Genomic DNA, 10147 nt, shown 5'->3' with positions numbered 1-10147 from the left:
TCCGGGCCCTGAAAATCTATGTTTCCAGGACGGCTAGAGTCAGAAAAACTGACTCGCTGTTTATCCTGCATGCACCCAACAAGCTGGGTGCTCCTGCTTCTAAGCAGACTATTGCTCGCTGGATCTGTAACACGATTCAACTTGCACATTCTGCGGCTGGAATGCCGCATCCTAAATCAGTAAAAGCCCATTCCACGAGGAAGGTGGGCTCTTCTTGGGCGGCTGCCCGAGGGGTCTCGGCTTTACAACTTTGCCGAGCTGCTACCTGGTCGGGATCAAAACACGTTTGCAAAATTCTACAAGTTTGATACCCTGGCTGAGGAGGACCTTGAGTTTGCTCATTCGGTGCTGCAGAGTCATCCGCACTCTCCCGCCAGTTTGGGAGCTTTGGTATAATCCCTATGGTCCTTACGGAGTACCCAGCATCCACTAGGACGTCAGAGAAAATAAGAATTTACTCACCGGTAATTCTATTTCTCGTAGTCCGTAGTGGATGCTGGGAGCCCGTCCCAAGTGCGGACTTCTGCAATACTTGTATATAGTTATTGCTTAACTATAGGGTTATTGTTCTGAGCCATCAGTTTAATGAGGCTCAGCTGTTGTTCATACTGTTAACTGGGTATAGTTATCACAAGTTGTACGGTGTGATTGGTGTGGCTGGTATGAGTCTTACCCTGGATTCCAAATCCTTTCCTAGTAATGTCAGCTCTTCCGGGCACAGTTTCCCTAACTGAGGTCTGGAGGAGGGGCATAGAGGGAGGAGCCAGTGCACACCAGATGTAGTACCTAATCTTTCTTTAAAGAGTGCACAGTCTCCTGCGGAGCCCGTCTATTCCCCATGGTCCTTACGGAGTACCCAGCATCCACTACGGACTACGAGAAATAGAATTACCGGTGAGTAAATTCTTATTTTTTTACTAAAATAATGTGAAAATTGTTATTTTTACACCCTTTTCAAATTATTTAGTTTAACTAAAATGCATTAATTGGCTTTTGGAGCAATTTTTGTGAAAAACTACTAATTTTTTAATAATCAGATACATAGGGCAGTACGGATGGTGTAATGGTTACACCATCCGTACTGCCTCACGGCTGTAGTAGGGTATGCCGGCGGCCGGGCTCCCGGTGACCAGCTTACCGGCGCCGGATTCCTTACCGCCGGCATACCGACAGCTGGGTGAGCACAATTGAGCCCCTTGCGGGCTCGCTGCGGGTGCGGTGGCGTGCTACGCTCGCCACACTATCTATTCTCCCTCCAGGGGGGGTCGTGGACCCCCAAGAGGGAGAAAAAGTGTCGGTATGCCGGGTGTCGGGATTCTGGCGCCGGTATACTGTGTGCAGGGATCCTGACAGCCGGCAAATTGAAGACCACCCCTGCCTCACAGCACTGAGCTCATGGGTTCGATTCCCACCATGGCCCTAACTGTGCGGAGTTTGTATATTCTTCCCGTACTTGCATGGGTTTATTCCGGGTTCTCCAGTTTCCTCCTACAATCCAAAAATATACTGATCGGTTAATTGGCTCCCAACAAAATTAACACTAGTAAATGTGTCTGTGTGTACATGTGAAAGGGAATCTAGATTATAAACTCCACTGGGGCAGGGACTGATGTGAATGGGCAAATAATCTCTGTAAAGCACTGCAGAATCTGTGTTTGCTATATAAATAACTGGTAATAAATAAATTATAAATAATACTTGTAATGGGAAATGCAAACTGGCTGAAAAAAATTAGAAAAAATAGCGGAGGCATTCCTGTAATAATAATCTTCAGACAGTGTTGTCTTCAGGTTCCCAGCTTCGTTCTCTGCTCTGACAGGCAGAGCAGAGTCTGGATCTGGCGCTAGTGATCAGGGGTCCTGATCACACGGTGCGGTGATGAGGACCCGGTGAGCTTCTTGGTTCATTGGCTGATACTTTATCACAGTGTAATTTATCACTCTCCACGGCTTGATAAATCTGGGCCTAAATCTGGACAAACCAAGCATGAAGAAATTTTTGGACTGCTATAATCAAGCATTGACACCTGCACATTTTCACGCTTACTTAATGGACCCAAGTTACTGTGGTAGTTGTCTAACTGCAAAAGAAAAATATCCACATTCAAATACCCTTCTACTAACACTAGTCAAGTTCCAAGCAAAAGCAATCCCGTTTAATGACCTTTTATTTGACCACGATGTTGTATCAACAGTGGCACCAATCGTTCGGTGGAAAATGCACCTTGGTTCAGAAACGGTCCTGGTAATGACAATGGGTCATTCCGAGTTGATCGCTCGCTAGCTACTTTTTGCAGCGCTGCGATCAGATAGTCGCCGCCTATAGGGGAGTGTAGCCGAGCCGAGCAGTACAAAAAAGTTTTGTGCAGTTTCTGAGTAGGTTTGAACTTACTCAGCCGCTGCGATCACTTCAGCCGTGTCTGGAATTGACGTCAGACACCCACCCTGCAAACGCTTGGACACGCCTGCGGTTTTCCTAACTCTCCCAGAAAACAGTCAGTTGACACCCACAAACCTGTCAATCTCCTTGCGATCGGCTGTGCGAATGGATTCTTCAATAAATCCATCGCTCAGCAACGATCCGCTTTGTACCAGTATGATGCGCCTGCGCATTGCGGTGCATACGCATGCGCGCACCGCAGCGAAAAAACCTAGCGTGCGATCAGGTCAGAATGACCCCCTATATCATGGTAGCAGTAGAGCAATTGCTAACATGATGCTGCATCATGAGCTTCAGTATAAAGAATATTTTCCACATTTGGTTTGGTGCAGTCAGAACTGAGAAATCACTTGGGTACTGACATAGCTACAAATCTTGTGTTTCTTTTTAAGGTGTTCATTAAACCTAATGTGTAGGATTATTCAGATTTACAAATCAGGCAAGGCAATTGCCAACTATTGTAACTTTTTACCATCATTGCTGTTTCTTTCCTTTTGCAGCTTGTGTGATTTGTGTGTAGTTTGCTGTACCGTGCTCTGACTCAGGGTGACACTCTCAAGTCATTTAAATTAAATATATTAAAGTTATAGTATTTTAAATTAACTTTATATTATTGTTTTTTACGTGGTTTATTTGTTTACTTGATCATTTCGATAAAAATCCAATAAAAAAAAACCCAATTAAAATAAAAAAATATTTAAAAAAAATTCTGATTTAAATAAAAAAAGATCCCTTTTTCTTTTTTAATCATGATTTTTTTCACACCCTCATTCGCGGGGACAGAGCTTTCTCGCAAGCTCTGTCCCTGCTTGTGATAATTGATATATCCCTGCAATGTATTTAATTATTGCATTGCAGATTGGGGCAATTTTATCACATCACGGAGGTCATTCCGAGTTGTTCGCTCGTTGCCGATTTTCGTTATACTGCGATTAGTCGCTTACTGCGCATGCGCAAGGTTCGCAGAGCGCATGCGCTTAGTTATTTTACACAAAAGTTAGGTATTTTACTCACGGCATAACGAAGCTTTTTCATCGCTGTGCTGATCGTAGTGTGATTGACAGGAAGTGGGTGTTTCTGGGCCGAAAATGGCCGTTTTATGGGAGTGTGCGGAAAAACGCAGGCGTTCGAGTTGCAAAACGCAGGAGTGGCTGGAGAAATGGGGGAGTGGTTGGGCAAACGCTGGGTGTGTTTGTGACGTCAAACCAGGAACAAAAAGGACTGAGCTGGTCGCAATGGCTGAGTAAGTCTGGAGCTACTCAGAAACTGCTAAGAAATTTCTATTCGCAATTCTGCTAATCTTTCGTTCGCACTTCTGCTAAGCTAAGATACACTCCCAGAGGGCGGCGGCTTAGCGTGTGCAATGCTGCTAAAAGCAGCTAGCGAGCGAACAACTCGAAATCACCCCCCACATCTGCATTGGAGATGCGAATTGTGATAAAACTGCCCCATAGAGAGTAATGGATAGTTTCTCTACCCATATGCTGTTTGTAATACATTTTATATGTTTTTCACTATATATTACATACTTATATAGTACCTTGCCTACCGATACTGCATACTTGCACACAGCAGCAGCCTGATAACCTCTGTCCATATTCAAATAAAAGAGGACTTTGTTCTAGTTAGTTTCATAGCAACATACTGTAAAACACTCTGCTTGATGAAACTGTTGGCTGAGCTCTGAGCTCTAGTATTACTTACAGAGCAGCAAGCCACACAGCTATGTTGGTATGCAATTGGTGTACTAAACTTTTAGCGTTTTCTGTGTGTTTCAAACTTACTTTCTCTTACGTCCTAGAGGATGCTGGGGTCCACATTACTTCCATGGGGTATAGACGGGTCCACCAGGAGCCATTGGCCCTTTAAGAGTTTGAGAGTGTGGGCTGGCTCCTCCCCCTATGCCCCTCCTACCAGACTCAGTTTAGAAAATGTCCCCGGAGGAGCCGATCACAGCTAGGGAAGCTCTCCTGAGTTTTTCTAGAAAAGTTTTATTTAGAGTTTATTATTTTACAGGGAGGCTGCTGGCAACAGCCTCCCTGCTTCGTGGGACTAAAAGGGGGAGTAGTGTCCGCCATGCGGGGTCTGAGTCACTTACTCCGCTGACAGGACACTGAGCTCCTGAGGGGGTCAGATCGCTCCCTGCCGCAGGGGATTGCTTGCCCCAGCAGCATGCCGCCACCCCCTTACAGAGCTGAAGAATCGTTGGCGAGTGAGATACCGACTCCCCTAGCAAGCGAGGGGTCGGTGTGAAGATGGCGGCAGCAGGGTTGCCACGGACATTTAACTTATTTCTGCGCCCTTTTTCCCCTCTACAAAATACAGCCTGGCTAAATGCTTTGAGACTTCAGCAAGGAAAGGGTTAAGAACATTTTCTATGCTATAGCTGTCATGCGCTTGGACAGTTAACAGCCGTGTGCCGAGTCTGTTGGCAGTTGGGCGGCGGCCATCAGGAGGATGGGCAGAGTGAAACAGGACCTAGGAGCAGAAGGTGCTGAGCTGATTTGGTGGTGTACATGGTGACCAAAGGAGACTCCTTACCTGATCTTCAATAAATCAGAGTCCAGCAGCTGACAAAGAGAGTGTCTATGGAGTGGTGAGCAGACTACGTCAGCCCTGAAGCAAAATAGCCACTTCTAGTGAGATCCAGGAGCCCCATTGCAGACTATACATTATCACACTCCCTGTCACAGACTCCCTGGTATACAAGAGATCACAGTTTTATACAGTAAATTAGCCAGTTTCTATAGTACTAACACTCTTTATGAGACTGGTAAGAGCCATCAAATAGCAGTAAGCACCTCTGTGCAGAAGCAAACAGTCATGTGCTGCAGTTTTCTCAGCACACAGCCAGAACTTTGTAGCGCAGTAAGGAACAATACTGTCTTAGTTACACAGACAGCTTAAAGGATTCAGGACTCAATATCACAGGGGCCTGCAGCTGATGTACTGCTCTCAGTCAGACAGTGTAAATGTAACAATTGAGTACAGTAACCTTTTTGGAGTACAGGTCAGTAACCCTGTTTCACCAACTATTCATTGCAAGCCCTTCCAGATATAGAGAGACTGCTCATAACAGGGACAGAGACACCTTAGCTGCCTACAGAGCCGGCCATACGCATAGGCAAACTAGGCAATTGCCTAGGGCTTTTGATATGCCTAGGGGCATCAGCAGCTTCTGCTGATTAAAATGATATGCGGCATACCTATATTCTGTGTGTAGCATTTCATATGCAGATACAGCCACAGTCTCACACAGTATATAGGCATGCTGCATATCATTTTAATCAGCAGAAGCTGCTTGTGCATCCTAGCCACATACCAATGCAAATAAGATGCATTTTCATAAAAAAAGGTGCCAGATGTTAGCATTGAGGCAAGATTTATGAGGACATATCTGTAGCCAAGCAGAGGTCACAGTGTTAATGGCAGTGGGAGTGCTGTGTGCATGTGAGTGGGTTGGTTGTGCAGTAGTGTTCAGAATATGTGTAAGGAGCTTTATGTTTGTCATGTAAAAATGCATTAATAATGTGCAAGGGGCACTATGTGTGTCATTATGTGTATAAGGGCATTAATAATGTGCGGCATATGTGTAAGGGACATTATGTGTAAAAGGGCATTAATAAAGGTTGTCATAATGTGTAAGGTGCATTATGATTATAAGGCCATTAATAATGTTTCTCATATGTGTAAGGGGCATTACTGTGTGGCATTATGTGTATAAGGTGCTCTACTATGTGGTGTTGCGTATAGAAAGGGCACTACTGTGTCATCTAATGTGAATAAAGAGCAATAGGGTGTGGTGTAATGTGAATAAGGAGCAATTCAGTGTGATGCAGGGACGTGCGGTGAGCTAATTAGCTCAGGAGGCACTGACTAGCACCAGAGCCAGATTTACATACAATATATGAGCCAAAGCGTACATCTGCGCATTATACACAGGTGCAGCAGTATAAACTCCTTGAAATTTGGTGAGTTTTGATCAGAAATGTGCGGAAAAGTTAGTCAGGTGAGGCACTGCCTCACCAGCCATAGACTTTTTACTCCAGCATTTTGGCTATAAAAATTCTTAGAATAATGCAAAGAAGATATTTCAAACATATTCTTTGTATTTTTCATATACTTTATGCAGTCAAAACTCTGGCACAAACATTAGTATGACAGGAAAGGCTCTGCCTCACCTGCCTCACCCCACCGCACGTCACTGTGATGTAATGTGAATAAGGGGCTCTACTGTGAGGAGTAACATTTATAAGGTAAAGTGATACTACTGTGGGATGTAAAATTAATTATGGACACTATCGCATGATCAAATGTGAATAAAGTTGCAGTACTGTGTGGCGTAATTGGGGTTACTATTGTGTGGCCATGCCCCTTGTCAGCAAAAACACACCCCTTTTTGGGGCTGTGCGCCAAATGTGCGAACTGTTCTTATTTAAAATATAGGGGGCTACAAACACCAAAATAAGGACTGCTATGGGTGAGGGGTGGTGATGCTGGGAAAGAGGTGCAAGCTCAGTGGCGGAACCAGCGGTGGTGCTAGGGGGCACCAGCCAAAATCGTGCCTAGGGCATCATATTGGTTAGGGCCGGCTCTGGCTGCCTATATTGCATTTAAGGATGAGTCAGGATTAAGTGGCACAGTTGTAAACCTAGTTATTGCCTGACACAGCCATGTGGATATCGCAGAGAGCCTCCTTTAAGAAAATAGCACCTACAGTACAATCAATTAATATTACATCCAGACTAGTAAGATAGACTCACAGTTGCCTAGAAATAGTGTGCTGCACCATATTAGAAGTTGTAAAACTGCCTGGTTGGACAGAACCAGCTACACTTCATTTGTTGTAATCCATCCATTGCTACCTTCATCCAAGACTTGTATTAACTATTCTCAGGATATAACTTTCCTAGAAAGGTGCACTATACTCAATGTAGCTAGCTACAAAACTAAAGGTTTTTACGGGGCCCCAATTATAAGAGTATTTTCAGGTGATTGCTTAAAACTGTATATTAGTGTGTAAGGATTGTCAAATGTGGATATTGTTTCTTGTGCTTTATTGTTCTTTGCATGAAAATGGTATGTGACTAGCATAGACATTGAGGTTAATCTAAATTGCCATTATATGAGATAATCTTAAATTTCTACAGCTGAGAAAAACTTATAGCAGTGTTTCAGTAGAATAAAAATTCATATAGAGAAATTGTGTAATCAATGCCTGTGTGCAATATATCCTGAACTATATTGTAAGTTGCTGGTGAAACTTATGCCTGTTAGAAGCTACAGACACTAGGTCCAGGTGAGGAACACCAGAAAAGATAAAGTAACACATTAAACCAGAGGGTTAGACTTCCTAATACTTACCTGTAAATTGTTGACTTCAGTGATACCTACTTTAAGGTGTCACAGAGGGCGGCGGCTTAGCGTGTGCAATGCTGCTAAAAGCAGCTAGCGAGCGAACAACTCGGAATCACCCCCCACATCTGCATTGAAGATGCAAATTGTGATAAAACTGACCCCTAGAGAGTAATGGATAGTTTCTCTACCCATATGCTGTTTGTAATACATTTTATATGTTTTTCACTATATATTACATACTTATATATAGTACCTTGCCTACCGATACTGCATACTTGCACACAGCAGCAGCCTGATAACCTCTGTCCATATTCAAATAAAAGAGGACTTTGTTTTAGTTAGTTTCTCTAACGTCATAAGTGGATGCTGGGACTCCGTAAGGACCATGGGGAATAGCGGCTCCGCAGGAGACTAGGCACAACTAAAAGAAAGCTTTAGACTACTGGTGTGCACTGGCTCCTCCCACTATGACCCTCCTCCAGACTTCAGTTAGATTCTTGTGCCCGGCTGAGCTGGATGCACACTAGGGGCTCTCCTGAGCTCCTAGAAAGAAAGTATATTTAGGTTTTTTATTTTACAGTGAGATCTGCTGGCAACAGACTCACTGCAGCGAGGGACTAAGGGGAGAAGAAGCGAACCTACCTAACAGGTGGTAGTTTGGGCTTCTTAGGCTACTGGACACCATTAGCTCCAGAGGGACCGACCGCAGGACCCGACCTTGGTGTTCGTTCCCGGAGCCGCGCCGCCGGCCCCCTTACAGAGCCAGAAGCAAGAAGTGGTCCGGAAAATCGGTGGCAGAAGACTTCAGTCTTCAACAAGGTAGCGCACAGCACTGCAGCTGTGCACCATTGCTCCTCATGCACACTTCACACTCCGGTCACTGATGGGTGCAGGGCGCTGGGGGGGGGGGGGGGGCGCCCTGAGGGCAATATAAGACACCATGGCTGGCAAATCATCACAATATATAGTCCCAGGGCTATATATGTGATAAATTACCCCTGCCAGAATCCATGAAAAAGCGGGAGAAAAGTTTGCCGAAAAAGGGGCGGGGCTATCTCCCTCAGCACACTGGCGCCATTTTATCTTCACAGTGCAGCTGGAAGATAGCTCCCCAGGCTCTCCCCTGTAGTTTTCAGGCTCAAAGGGTTAAAAAGAGAGGGTGGGCACTAAATTTAGGCGCAATATATGTATACAAGCAGCTATTAGGGGAAAAAATCACTCAGTTATAGTGTTAATCCCTGCATTATATAGCGCTCTGGTGTGTGCTGGCATACTCTCTCTCTGTCTCCCCAAAGGACTTTGTGGGGTCCTGTCCTCAGTCAGAGCATTCCCTGTGTGTGTGCGGTGTGTCGGTACGGCTGTGTCGACATGTTGGATGAGGAAGGTTACGTGGAGGCGGAGCAGAGGCCGATAAATGGGATGTCGCCCCCTGTGGGGCCGACACCGGAGTGGATGGATAGGTGGAAGGTATTAACCGACAATGTCAACTCCTTACATAAAAGGCTGGATGACGTAACAGCTGTGGGACAGCCGGCTTCTCAGCCCGCGTCTGCCCAGGCGTCTCAAAGGCCATCAGGGGCTCAAAAAAAAAAAAACCGCCTGTTACCTCAGATGGCAGACACAGATGTCGACACGGAGTCTGACTCCAGTGTCGACGAGGTTGAGATATATATACACAATCCACTAGGAACATCCGTTGCATGATCTCGGCAATAAATAATGTGTTACACATTTCTGACATGAACCCAAATACCACATAAAAGGGGTTTTATTTTTGGGGAGAAAAAGCAGCCAGTGTTTTGTTCCCCCATCAGATGAGTGAATGAAGTCTGTAAAGAAGCATGGGTTCCCCCGATAAGAAACTGGTAATTTCTAAAAAGTTACTGATGGCGTACCCTTTCCCGCCAGAGGATAGGTCACGTTGGGAGATATCCCCTAGGGTGGATAAGGCGCTCACACGTTTGTTAAAAAAAGGTGGCACTGCCGTCCTAGGATACGGCCACCTTGAAGGAGCCTGCTGATAAAAAGCAGGAGGCTATCCTGAAGTCTGTATATACACACTCGGGTACTATACTAAGACCTGCAATTGCCTCAGCATAAATAGTGCTGCTGCAGCGTGGTCTGATACCCTGTCAGATAATATTAATACCCTAGACAAGGATAATATTTTGCTAACATAGAGCATATTAAAGACGTCGTCTTATATGAAGGATGCACAGAGGGATATTTGCCAGCTGGCATCCAGAATTAATGCAATGTCCAAGGGTATTAGAGACCCGGCAGTGGACGGGTGATGCTGCCTTTAAAAGGCACATGGAGATTCTGCCTTATAAGGGTGAGGAATTGTTTG

General features: G+C 45.0%; 1 long non-coding RNA gene across 3 annotated transcripts in view; it reads left to right on the top strand.

The window, feature by feature from the left end:
• Positions 1-4640: 4640 nt before the first annotated feature.
• The window catches only part of LOC134929178 (uncharacterized), a 42047-nt gene continuing 36540 nt past the window's right edge, over positions 4641-10147 (top strand). For 2 of the 3 annotated variants that reach the window (XR_010178350.1, XR_010178351.1), the window contains exon 1: positions 4694-5035. This is a non-coding gene — a long non-coding RNA (uncharacterized LOC134929178). Of the gene's footprint in view, positions 5036-10147 lie in introns of all 3 variants that reach the window. The other variant, XR_010178352.1, reaches the window with a different exon arrangement.

This window comes from Pseudophryne corroboree, chromosome 5 (genome assembly GCF_028390025.1).
Source record: "Pseudophryne corroboree isolate aPseCor3 chromosome 5, aPseCor3.hap2, whole genome shotgun sequence".
In the NCBI taxonomy this organism is placed as follows: domain Eukaryota; kingdom Metazoa; phylum Chordata; class Amphibia; order Anura; family Myobatrachidae; genus Pseudophryne; species Pseudophryne corroboree.
Note: the sequence above shows the minus strand (reverse complement) of the source record. Positions and strands in the feature narration are given on the sequence as shown.